Raw genomic sequence first — 12,604 nt, 5'->3', positions numbered from 1 at the left:
GGGAACGTAAATTAAGACAGCTTAGACACACAAATTTACTTTCTTTAACTTTACTAGTCCCCGTCAAAAAAAAAAACTTTACTAGTCGAGTCTTTTTTTTATTCTTGTAAACAAAAGTATGGAGTATTTCTCTCGTCTAAAATTAACTTTTATTGATTTTTAACTTTTTTTGGGAGTTTATATCCGTAATTTAAGTCAATTTTTTGGTGTTCATATTTCCCACCAAATTGAGTATTTATGTAACACAACTAATTAGTTAATGTAAGAATTATTTGGATTTTTCTACAAAAATATTCTTGTGAGTTCTTGAGTGGTTTTTAGTTTTCAAATTTTAGTGTAACGGATTGTGTAGATATATAGTTTTATTATCGGATTAGAGAGACATTGATCACATGGATGGTGGTGGAATAATTCGCTTCTAAGGCACCACTAATCACACAACACAACAACTCTGAGTTTAAAATCTTCAAGGACTTATTACACACATCTCATAAAATTTTAGTAAGTTACAATTTTGTATTCTTTTGATACGATTTATTTCCTAAACTAAATATTTTTCTAAAATCTTTATTTTCACATGTTACTTACAACTTTACATGGTAGGCTGACCAAGATATTCTTTCATATATATGCTATCCTAGGTTGCACATGATCGGGTATAGGCAGGGTCACAAAAACAAACAAAAGATGGATATGTAGAATAATTGTTTTATCATATCCATATTGTTTTTGGTGTTTTACGAAGTTTGATTCACTTTTATTTTATTTTATTTCAATTTGACAAACTTTTTATTACCTCACACTATTTAGAATGATAAAGTAAGTGAGGTGCACTAAAAAAGCAAGTATAAAACTTACCCAAAAAGAAAATGTGTCAACTAAAAAAACTTTCTAAAAAGAAATATACGTGTCAACTAAAAAACCAGAAGGTAAGTAAAATACAGTGCAACATACAATATAGAAATGCAGTGATGAAAGACAACTTAAATTGATTTAATTGAATATTCTAAATTTACCAATGGAAGAGTCAAGAATTAATAATTTTACTGCTCTTAATACTTTTCTATTAATATAAAAAAGTCTTAAGGATAAATGAGTCACTTGCTTGAATTGACTAAATATTAATCACAGTAGGTACAATTGCCATCAACATATGCATGTTATCATAGACCATTAGTCCTTTTTGACAATAACGTAGACTACATAGTCTTTGTTGTGGAGTAATGAAGTTTGTAGGCTTCTGAGTCTTCTCATAAGATTCATCAGAGTGGACTTTTAGAAATGGATCGTTGGCCTTTCAGTTTTCTGATTTTACTATGTATATGCGTATATATGTACCTTAGATTTCAAACTATGCACGGATTATCTTTGTAGCCTTTACCTAACCTTTAACCTAAATTTTCAAAAAAACAATAATCATATAGATTAGTAATTTAAATTTTGGTATGGAAGTATGGAGTATTGAAGTTTGTATGCTTGTGAGTCTTCTCACAAAAATTATAAGAGTAAATTTAGAATTGATTCATTCTGGATTTTAATGATATGTACCTTAAATGTCAAATTATGTATGACTTTTCACATATTCCTTTAACCCTAACATTTTAGTAAGCTAACGATGATCAAAGTTACTTAAGGATAAGGAAGCTTTCCTTTCATTTCATACTCCCTCAATCTATTATCTATATATTTTTATTTATCTTCTTACTTTTCGTTTAAAGGTGCGTGATATATATGCATTTAATTATTTATTAATATTAATAGAGTTCTTATCAAATAGGATTAGGATATCTTTGAGCAATCTCAAAATTTATTATTTTTTCGTAATTTCAATCATCGTCACTTGCACAAGTTTATAACCAATGCTAACCGTCATTGAATTGTACAGGGTTATCTTTGGTTAGAGATAGCATCTATGGGTCTATATATATATATATATATATATGACCCTAATATGAAACAAAATTTGCTATATTTTATCTTATCTTCTTTTGTATATTCATCGTATGCAATGGCCAATTAGCTATTTATCGAATGGCAACTCATTTTATTTAATTACTAGTTTTGGGAATTACGATGAATAATGCCAACTTATGACACCACAACCATATATGGAGTATGTTATTATCGGAATAGGTACATTCCAAAGTGCTTAATTGGGAATTTCAACCTTTTTAGCTTTTTTCAGCAAAATTCTTTCAACTTATCCAATTCGATAATGTAATGCAATGAATTGAATTTAGGATGAGAGTAATAATCCTTATCCACAATTTCGGAGTACATATACCAAATTAAATCACGTAAATCTACATAAATTCTAAAGCATCTCATTCACATTCGGTTTTTTTTTTTCTTTTTTCTTTTTTTTTTCTTTTTCTTTTTTAAAATTCTAAAAAGCATTTTTTTTTTTTACCTTTATTACATTATACCGCTTATATTTTTGACTTATACATTGGTCCATCTTTACTCATTGGATGTGTACAACTTTGTCGAATAATAAAGAAGTCGTGTTACAACTTTGAGGTTCATTTCTAAAACTTTTTCCATTAGAAAAGTATTTCTGATGTCTTTCAAAATGCTTTTAAACTGTCTTTTGATATTTTTTTTAGCAAAAAAAATACTTGTCTGATCTCCATTTGCTATTAATGTTTTCTTTATTTAAGCTATGACAATTTTTTCTCAAAAAAAAAAAAAAAGCTATGACAATTTACATTCCATACATGTTTATTGTATTCCTTTTTTGCATCATTGTGAAATGAATTTAATAGTTCGTTTTAATACAGAGTATGACGGTATGAGTTGTGTGTGTTTTTTTGTTATCATTATAATATATATACTCCGTATTATAACATGTCTTATAAATTTGATGTACTAAACACTAAGGGCCTGTTCACATTACTGAACTGAGCAGAGCTGAACTGAACTGAACTGATTGGAGCGGAACTGAACTGATTGGAGCTGAAATGAATATTTTATGAGAGAGAAAAATTAAGATCTGAACTGAACTGAACTGATTGGAGCTGAAATGAATATTTTATGAGAGAGGAAAATTAAGATCTGAACTGAACTGAACTGATTGGAGCTGAACTGAACTGATTAGAGCTGAACTGAACTGAAATTAAGTAAATGTGAACAGACCCTAAATCAGTAATTGAAAAAATATTTCTCCTCTATTGTGTCGTAACATTGTGTATAATAACAAATTTTCACGAAAGTCTACTTAAGTTATAATTAGATCTTACACATAAACAAGTTTTAATCAAGAAAGAAAACAGAGCTCAACTAAAACTCAACTTGGGTAGAGTATAACTCAATTTGAACAAACTAACATAAATATGGACTAGAGTACTAGACTAACATTGATTCTTATCTTAGACCATACAATATTATCTTCGGAAGGCAATCTTTTAATCTGATACTCAATCATTGAGTAATTTATGATAATATAATCCATAATTTAATCTTCTAATAGTCCTAGATGGAGTACGAGTTCAACTTTACAAGGTTAAATCGTTAATCCTACACCTAATCACTCGTATTATAAGAAATTAATTGGTCATCAAACAAAGTACTATAACAAACAAACAAATAAATAAATAAATAAAGGGTAAGATAAATTTATAATTTCTTTCTTTATCCAGATTGTTCTGATTGGTTTCAACTTTCAAACGACGTCATATTATATTATTTACTTTGACTGCGAATAATTAAAGAAAATACTCGCACTACATGTGATTTTTTTTTAAAAAAAACATAAGTTTCTCTTTTTTTTCTCTTTCACTCTCTTAAATACTGAAATCTTGAATGTTTTGATTTCTTTTTTTTTTTTTTTAAAAAAAAAAAGAAATTTGCTAAAAAATGGTGGAAGGTGGAATTATGAAGGCGGATAGAACAGAGTTTACAGAATGTTTCAGAACAATTGGAAAAACTCCTTATATTATGAGGCTTGCTCTTTCTGCTGGCATTGGAGGTCTTCTCTTTGGTTATGATACAGGTTTGTTTTTTTTAACCTTCTTGTTTATTAATTTTACTCGATTTCCGTTTAATTAGGTTGATTAGTAAGGTTGCGTACATGTGAACCAAACCCGTCTCAGGCGAGAGGTTGTTATATACGGTACACCTAAAGGTGTTTGTTTGCTCATTTGACGATAAAATGTACAATAGCAAATAATACCCTTGGGTGCACCGTGCACCCGGGTGTGTATAACAATTTATGGTGTGTAACGCCGTGTGTCTAAGGCGGGGTTTATGTTATGTATGGTGGTTATATTCCATAAATGTATAAAATTATGTCAAGATTTATGCTTGAAGAAGATTGGTGGTGAATAATGATGATTAAATTGATTGTGTAGGTGTTATATCGGGGGCTCTTCTTTACATTAAGGAAGATTTTAAAGAAGTGGAACAAAAAACATGGTTGCAGGTTTGTTTTTAATTTTTGTGATTGTTGCTTAGACTTTATCTCGATGATACCAAAGTTTGGACTATGGCATTACATGTATCTCACAAGAAAATTAATATGAATTAGCATTATTTAGGTGTTATTTTCGTATGTTGCTTCAGGTTCCAACTTAACGTGTCTAAAATTGACTCGATTTGAATTTGAAATTGATTGATGTAAACCCAATTCAAACCTGCTTAGACTTTTATAAATCTGCTCAATTGAGCAAAATCTGACCACATTAGAGTGAAATTTAAGAATGGACACGACCAACGTGTTTGACATGTCTAATACGAGTATAAATAACACATCTTATAGTGTACTACGTAGTTAATACTCTTTTGATTGAATTGTAGAGTGTAGACCATCAAATTACTTACTCAAAGAATGTTTTGAGTAGTAGAAATTTGATGTCTTATGTTCAAATGTAAACATAATTAATTAGGACTAAACAATGATAATATATACTCATTTAAGTAAACAATCTCTGCTATACAACTTGAGAGGGAGTAACAATGCAATGAAGTTTTGAGATTTTCGTGTGGATGATCTGTTTGGTAGGAAACCATTGTGTCAATGGCGGTTGCAGGAGCAATCATTGGAGCAGGACTAGGAGGGTGGCTAAATGATAAGATAGGGAGGAGACCAACAATATAATTGCTGATGTTTTGTTTTTCATTGGTGCTGTTATTATGTCCCTTGCTCCTGCTCCATGGGTGATCATACTTGGCAGAATATTCGTTGGCCTAGGAGTCGGAATGGCTTCTATGACTTCACCTTTATACATATCCGAGACTTCCCCAAGCAGGATCCGTGGTGCCCTTGTTAGCACTAACGGTTTGCTCATCACAATAGGCCAGTTTGTATCATACCTCGTCAACCTTGGTTTCACTCAGGTAATGCATCTGTATGTGCTACATTTATTTTGCTAAGTTTAGTTTCTTGTGAAAAATGTTATACTGTGATTTATATTCTTACAAACAAACTTAGACGTGTACATGGTCCTGTGTATTGTTATTCAGGTTAAGGGGACTTGGAGATGGATGCTGGGGGTGGCTGCTATTCCAGCATTAGTGCAACTAGTACTAATGTTGTCCCTTCCGGAGTCTCCTAGATGGCTTTACAGAAAGGTATGAGTGAATTATGTGCAACTTTAACTTTGGCAAGTCTTATGTGAGACCTGAGACCTTTTACATATTTATTATCAGATGTTTAAAGTTGCCTCTACAAAAAAACAGTAAACTGTTATCTGGTTTTTCTGCAAGTTACTAAGTATTAAAATACCGTCTCATATAAGATTTTGCCGCCAAATCCAAACACTTATTATGGGAAAGTTGTGTATATATGTATTCAATGTAGACCTTCTCAAGCTTTGTTTACTCCCAAGGAATTTACGAATTTTTCTCCCTTTCTTTGGGATCAGGACAAAGTGTCTGAGGCAGAAGCTATCTTGGCTAAGATCTATCCTGAGGAAGAATTGGAAGTGGAAATTAAAGCACTCAAAGCATCAGTTGACTCTGAAAAGGCAGAAGACGAATTAGTAGGTGGAAATAACATGTTAAGCAAGATACAGAATGCTTGGGGAAACCAAGTTTTCCGAAGAGGGCTATATGCTGGAATCACTGTTCAAGTGGCTCAACAATTTGTGGGTATCAATACGATCATGTACTACAGCCCCACAATAGTGCAGTTTGCAGGGATTGCCTCGAAAAGCACTGCAATGGCTCTTTCTTTAATCACATCCGGACTCAATGCAGTTGGGTCGATTGTCAGCATGATGTTTGTAGACAGGCATGGGAGGAGGAGGCTTATGATCATCTCTTTGGTTGGCATAATTACATGTCTTATTGCCTTAGCTATTGTCTTCTATGAAGCTGCTGCGCATGCTCCTAGAATCAGTTTTTCGGAAACTAGCAATTTTGGAGTCAACTCTACTTGTCCTGCTTATACCACTGCTCAAAATCCTGCATCTTGGAACTGTATGACCTGTTTAAAAGGTACTTCAGGTTGTGCTTTCTGTGCAAACCAAGGAAATGAGGTAAACTTACTAAAACTTCTTATTGTCTTTGCTTTTTAACATAATTATTGTCAAAGTACTAGTCATATTAATTTGGCTCTTTGTTTCTTCTTTTCGATATATTATCAGTTGCATCCAGGAGCATGTGTGTCGAAAACAGATGGCTTAAAAGCAGCATGTCAAAAGGAGCGAAGAGTGTACTTCACAGAAGGTTGTCCTAGCAAATTTGGTTTTTTGGCTGTCATTCTCCTAGGAGCATACATTATATCCTACTCCCCGGGGATGGGAACAGCACCATGGATCGTCAACTCAGAAATATACTCATTGAGGTACAGAGGAATTGGTGGAGGGATAGCTGCCGTGGCTAACTGGACAGCTAATCTCATTGTTAGTGAAACATTCCTAACCTTAACCCAAGCCTTGGGATCAGCAGGAACCTTCCTCTTATTCGCCGGTTTCTCAATAATCAGTCTCATTTTTATCTACATCTTGGTGCCTGAAACCAAAGGGCTACCCATTGAAGAGGTGGAGCATATGCTAGAGAAGGGATTCAAGCCTAGGCTTCTAGGTGAAGGGAAAAAGCAGGAGAACATAAGTAGTGAATCTTGATTAGTCATGACCAAGTAAAATAAGCAATGCTAGCCATAATTCGATTATGAATTCGGAAATTCTTACTTAAGCCATCAATAGCGCAAGCTTGATGGAATAGCTTTCTTGCAATTTCTGAGTTGTTGTATTTGCTTGGTTGCGTGAAGAATCAAATCCTTCATCAAATGTGTATTTTTTTTAATGCTTGTATATATCTTTCCCTCGAAAATTGATTGTAATCACTTAAAATTAAGCTTTCTTTTTCTAAAGTCAAATTAAAAGTACCGTCTATTGTTTAAAATTAGAATATGGTCAACATTAATATGCTAACCTAATCAATAATTATTGCAAGTGGATTTATGCTCATGCAAGTATACAACCTTTGCTCTTAAAAAAACAAAAAAACAAATGCTTCTTTCAAAACAAAAAAAAAAATTAAAAAAAAAAATCAATTGATAAATGTTGAACATAATCATGCATTGTTAATTTGTTGTGGAGGAGGGGAGTCGATGGTGCAAAGAGGCAAATGAGACAGTATAGAAGAGAAAGAAGGGAGAAGCGTTAGGGAAGAGAGAGGGACATAGATTATATATGGTCGTATAATAAAAAAAAATTTAAAAAAAAAATTTTAAAAAGAAAAAAGAAAAAAAAAAACGATAAAAGTCCTAAAACTATATGAAAAAACAATTAAAAATTGATAATAAAACTAACAATTGTAGACGTGATGTTTTTAATAGATAAATATAGGGTGTTATGAACTTACGATTAGTGTTTAGGTTAATAGATTTTATGTTTTTTTTTTACAAGTTTATTAGATTTCATAAGGCCACTAAACAACCGTTCTTTGGTGTATGTTAATATTGGACACAATTTCTATATCCACAATTATGGATACAAATGTTGTATATCATGGAGTAATTACTAAATGAAGCACCAAAGTATATAAATAATTAAATTTTATAATAACAAAATATCTTTCAACCTTTGCTTTTAGAATTTTCCTTATTTATGTTATTACCTTCCATACATATTCATTTTATTCCTTTTTTAACCTCATTGTGAAATGGATTTGAATATTTGATAGATCATAATAATAGAAGTAATAAATATGTACATTATACCAATCCTAATATCCTCTGCTTAGAATTATCCCTTTAATCACTACAAAAGCGTATAATATACCGATGACCAAGTTAATCAATCCTTAATCGTTTAGTCTTATACTTAATCCATTAGTAATTTGTTAGAATAATCCATAATTTAATTCTCATGTAGTCCAAGATAGAGTACGAGTACAACTATACAAGATGACGTCGATTTTCTACACCCGGATTATAAGAAATTTATTGTTCATCAAACAATGAATAACAAACAAGCAAATTAAATTAAATTTTACTCCTCAACAAAAAAAGAAATTTCTTCTTCATATCTTTCTTTATCCAGATTTCCAGAGTATTCTGATTGGTTTTAACTTTTCATACAACGTCATTTAGTTATAATTTACTTCGACTCCAAATCATTAAGGAAATACTCGCACTACTTGTGACAAAAATTTATTGAAAAAAAAAAAAGTAACACAAATTTCTCTCCTTTTTTCCTCCTCTTTTTCTCTTTCACTTTCTTAATAAATACTGAAATATTTTGATTTCTTAAAAATAAAGGGACAGAAATTTGCAAAATAAAATGGTGGAAGGTGGAATTGTAAAGGCAGACAGAACAGAGTTTACAGAATGTTTCAGAACAATTGGAAAAACTCCTTATATTATGAGGCTTGCTCTTTCTGCTGGCATTGGAGGTCTTCTCTTTGGTTATGACACAGGTTTGCTTGCTTTTTAAATCTTCTTGTTTATTAATTTTACTCAATTTACATTCGCTTTGATTGAATAGAGGTAAGGTTGCGTACATGTGAACCAAAACCGCCTTAGACACAATCTGTAATGCTTGTGTCTAAGGCGGGGTTTATATTATGTGCGGTGGTTATTGTGTAAATGTATAAAATTTATGTCAATGTTTTATGCTTGAAGAGGATTGGTGGTGAATAATGATGATTAAATTGATTGTGTAGGTGTTATATCGGGGGGTCTTCTTTACATAAGGAAGATTTTAAAGAAGTGGAACAAAAAACATGGTTGCAGGTATATTAGTATGTTACTCACTAAAACCCAAAATTATTGTCTTTAATTTATATTAATAGCATTCTTTAGGTGTTATTTACGTATGTTGCATCAGATAGGTTCCAACATGTACTCCGTGATTAATGCTCTTTCGATTGACATGTTTTTTGAGTAGTAGAAATTTTGATGTGAGGAGTAACAATGAAATGAAATTTTGAGATTTTTTTTGTGAATGATTTGTTTGGTAGGAAACCATTGTGTCAATGGCGGTTGCAGGAGCAATCATCGGAGCAGGACTCGGAGGGTGGCTAAATGATAAGATAGGGAGGAGACCAACAATTATAATTGCTGATGTTTTGTTCTTCATTGGTGCTGTTATCATGTCCTTCGCTCCTGCTCCATGGGTGATCATTCTTGGACGAATATTCGTTGGCCTAGGAGTCGGAATGGCTTCCATGACTTCGCCATTATACATATCCGAGACTTCCCCAAGCAGGATCCGAGGTGCCCTTGTTAGCAGTAATGGTTTTCTCATCACAGGAGGCCAGTTTTTATCTTACCTCATCAACCTTGGTTTCACTCGGGTAATGTATCTTATGTTCTACGTGTATATATTTGGAAAGTTTTTAGTTCTTGTGGATACTGTTATACTGTGATTTATATTCTTACAAACATACTTAGATGTGCACACGGTCCTGTGTATTGTTAATCAGGTTAAGGGGACTTGGAGATGGATGTTGGGGTTGGCTGCTATACCAGCATTAGTGCAACTAATCTTGATGCTGTCCCTTCCAGAGTCTCCTAGATGGCTTTACAGAAAGGTATGTGTGAATTATGTGCAACAGTAACTTCGGCAAGTCTCATGTGAGACATTTTACATATTATTAGCAGATGTTTAAAGTTGCCTCTACAAAAAACAGTATAGTACATTATCTGGTTTTTCTGCAAGTTACTGCATATTAATAGACCGTCTTATACAAGATTTTGTCACCAATTCTGAACAATTATAGGGAAATTGTGTACAGAGTATATGTGTAGCCAATGTAGACCTCCCAAGCTTTGTCGACTCCAAGATTTTGACGAAATTTTTTTACCTGTCTTTGTTGGGATCAGGAAAAAGTGTCTGAGGCAGAAGCTATCTTGGCTAAGATCTATCCTGCGGAAGAGTTGGAAGAGGAAATGAAAGCACTCAAGGCATCAGTTGACTCTGAAAAAGCAGAGGATGAATTAGTAGGTGGAGGTAACATGTTAAGCAAAATAAAGAATGCTTGGGCAAACCAAGTTTTTCGAAGAGGGCTATATGCTGGAGTCACAGTTCAAGTGGCTCAACAGTTTGTGGGTATCAATACGATCATGTAATACAGCCCTACAATTGTGCAGTTAGCAGGGATTGCCTCGAAAAGCACGGCCATGGCTCTTTCTTTAATCACCTCCGGACTCAATGCAGTTGGGTCGATTGTCAGCATGATGTTTGTTGACAGGTATGGGAGAAGAAGGCTTATGATCATCTCTTTGTTTGGCATCATTACATGCCTTATTGCCTTGGCTATTGTCTTCTATCAAGCTGCTGCGCATGCTCCTAGAATCAGTGTTGCAGAATCTACCCATTTTGGAGTTAACTCTACTTGTCCTGCTTTTTCCAATGCTCAAAATCCAGCAACTTGGAACTGTATGACTTGTTTGAAAAGCACCTCAGGTTGTGCTTTCTGTGCAAATCAAGGAAATGAGGTACACTTACTGAAACTTTCATATGTCTTGTGTTATTTTCAAAGTACTAGTCATATTAATTAGATTCCTTTCTCTTCTTTACGGTATATTATCAGTTGTATCCAGGAGCATGTGTGTCAAAAACAGATGGCTTAAAAGCAGAATGCCTAAAGGAGAGAAGAGCGTACTTTACAGAAGGCTGTCCAAGCAAATTAGGCTTTTTGGCTGTCATTCTCCTAGGAGCATACATTATATCCTTCTCCCCAGGGATGGGAACAGCACCATGGATCGTCAACTCAGAAATATATCCTTTGAGGTACAGAGGAATTGGTGGAGGGATAGCTGCCGTGGCTAACTGGACATCTAATCTCATTGTTAGTGAAACATTCCTAACCCTAACTGAAGCCTTGGGATCAGCAGGAACCTTCCTCTTGTTTGCCGGTTTCTCTATAATCGGACTTATTTTTATCTACATCTTGGTGCCTGAAACCAAAGGTCTACCCATTGAGGAGGTGGAGCATATGCTAGAGAAGGGATTCAAGCCTAGGCTTCTAGGTGGAGAAAAAAAGCAGGAGAACAAAGTTAGTGAATCTTGATTGTAGTGATCAAGTAAAATAAGCAAAGCTAGCCATAATACGATATTGATTTCGGAAATTCTTACTTAGACATCAAAAGCACAAGCCGGATGGAATAGCTTTCTTGCAAATTCTATGTAAATGTAGTTGGTTGCGCGAAGAATCAAATTTTTCACAAAATTCTCTTTAAAGTTTTGTATATATCCTTTTTTTGAAAATGGGTTAGTAAACAATCATAATTAAGCTTTTCTTTTATAAATTCAAAAATACTGTCACTTGTTTTAAATTGGAATATGATAAACATTAATGTTTATGCCAAATTTCGCCAAAGGGCGTCCTAAGGCTGGGACGTACGACGGCTAGAGTGATTTGCTAAACAGGCGTGAATTGAAACAATAAAAGACAAGGTGTTTTGATGACGCAGAAAACCCAAATGCGGGAAAAACTGCGGGTGGGTGCAAGACCACCGATTCACTATGAAAAATAGGTGATTACAATGTTGTGAGAGCTTTCGAATGTAAGTGCTAAGCAGTATGAGTGAGATGATCCTCAATGATACAAATATCGTCCTATTTATACTATAATCATGCTAGGGTAGCTAAGCTGGAGATATCCGTTGAAGATGCTTCAAACGTCCTCCGCAAAAATAGGAGACCGTTGCTTGACCTAGTCTCGAGACTATCTTCTTGTTGCCTTTGAATTATCTGGGGAAAAATCCCATAAAACTAGGAGGAACAAACTGCTGAAGTGAATATATTGCAGGACTTAGTCAAACCGATTTTCCTGGGGGATACACTGCCCTTTGCTGCTTCACTGTCTCTTAGGTCATGCGTCTTGTCGTGCGTCGAGACGAGTCTAAAAATTAACCATAACAATTAATATGCTAAACTAATCAATAATCATTGCAAGTGAACTTATGCTCATACAAACTTTATCAACAAAGACCATATACTTTGTAAATTCAAAGGGAACCTCACGTTGCAATGAGAATAACTGGAAATCGATATATATCTCGGGACTTTACCGACTAAACATATATTCCATGTCATTTCCCCATGGCATGACCCTAACCTTTTTCATCATCACTGTTTTTTAACATGTTTTTCTAAAGGAGCTAAATTGTGATTTATTCTAATAATAAGTGGTTCATTGTAATTGAATTGTT

The 12,604-nt window shown here is 33.6% G+C and overlaps 2 pseudogenes across 2 annotated transcripts; both read left to right on the top strand.

Moving 5' to 3' along the window:
- The first annotated feature begins 3,845 nt into the window (after positions 1-3,845).
- On the top strand, positions 3,846-7,469 carry LOC145577582 (inositol transporter 4-like; annotated as a pseudogene). Its single transcript, XR_014098821.1, has 6 exons — positions 3,846-3,991; positions 4,350-4,420; positions 5,000-5,334; positions 5,461-5,568; positions 5,862-6,476; positions 6,585-7,469. The product of XR_014098821.1 is annotated as an inositol transporter 4-like (transcript).
- A 1,249-nt stretch (positions 7,470-8,718) lies between these two features.
- On the top strand, positions 8,719-11,534 carry LOC145577585 (inositol transporter 4-like; annotated as a pseudogene). The gene is made up of 6 exons (XR_014098822.1): positions 8,719-8,862; positions 9,109-9,178; positions 9,406-9,741; positions 9,871-9,978; positions 10,271-10,885; positions 10,981-11,534. The product of XR_014098822.1 is annotated as an inositol transporter 4-like (transcript).
- Positions 11,535-12,604: the final 1,070 nt, after the last annotated feature.

The sequence above is a fragment of the Chenopodium album genome, chromosome 14 (genome assembly GCF_948465745.1).
Source record: "Chenopodium album chromosome 14, dcCheAlbu1.1, whole genome shotgun sequence".
Lineage (NCBI taxonomy): Eukaryota > Viridiplantae > Streptophyta > Magnoliopsida > Caryophyllales > Amaranthaceae > Chenopodium > Chenopodium album.
Note: the sequence above shows the minus strand (reverse complement) of the source record. Positions and strands in the feature narration are given on the sequence as shown.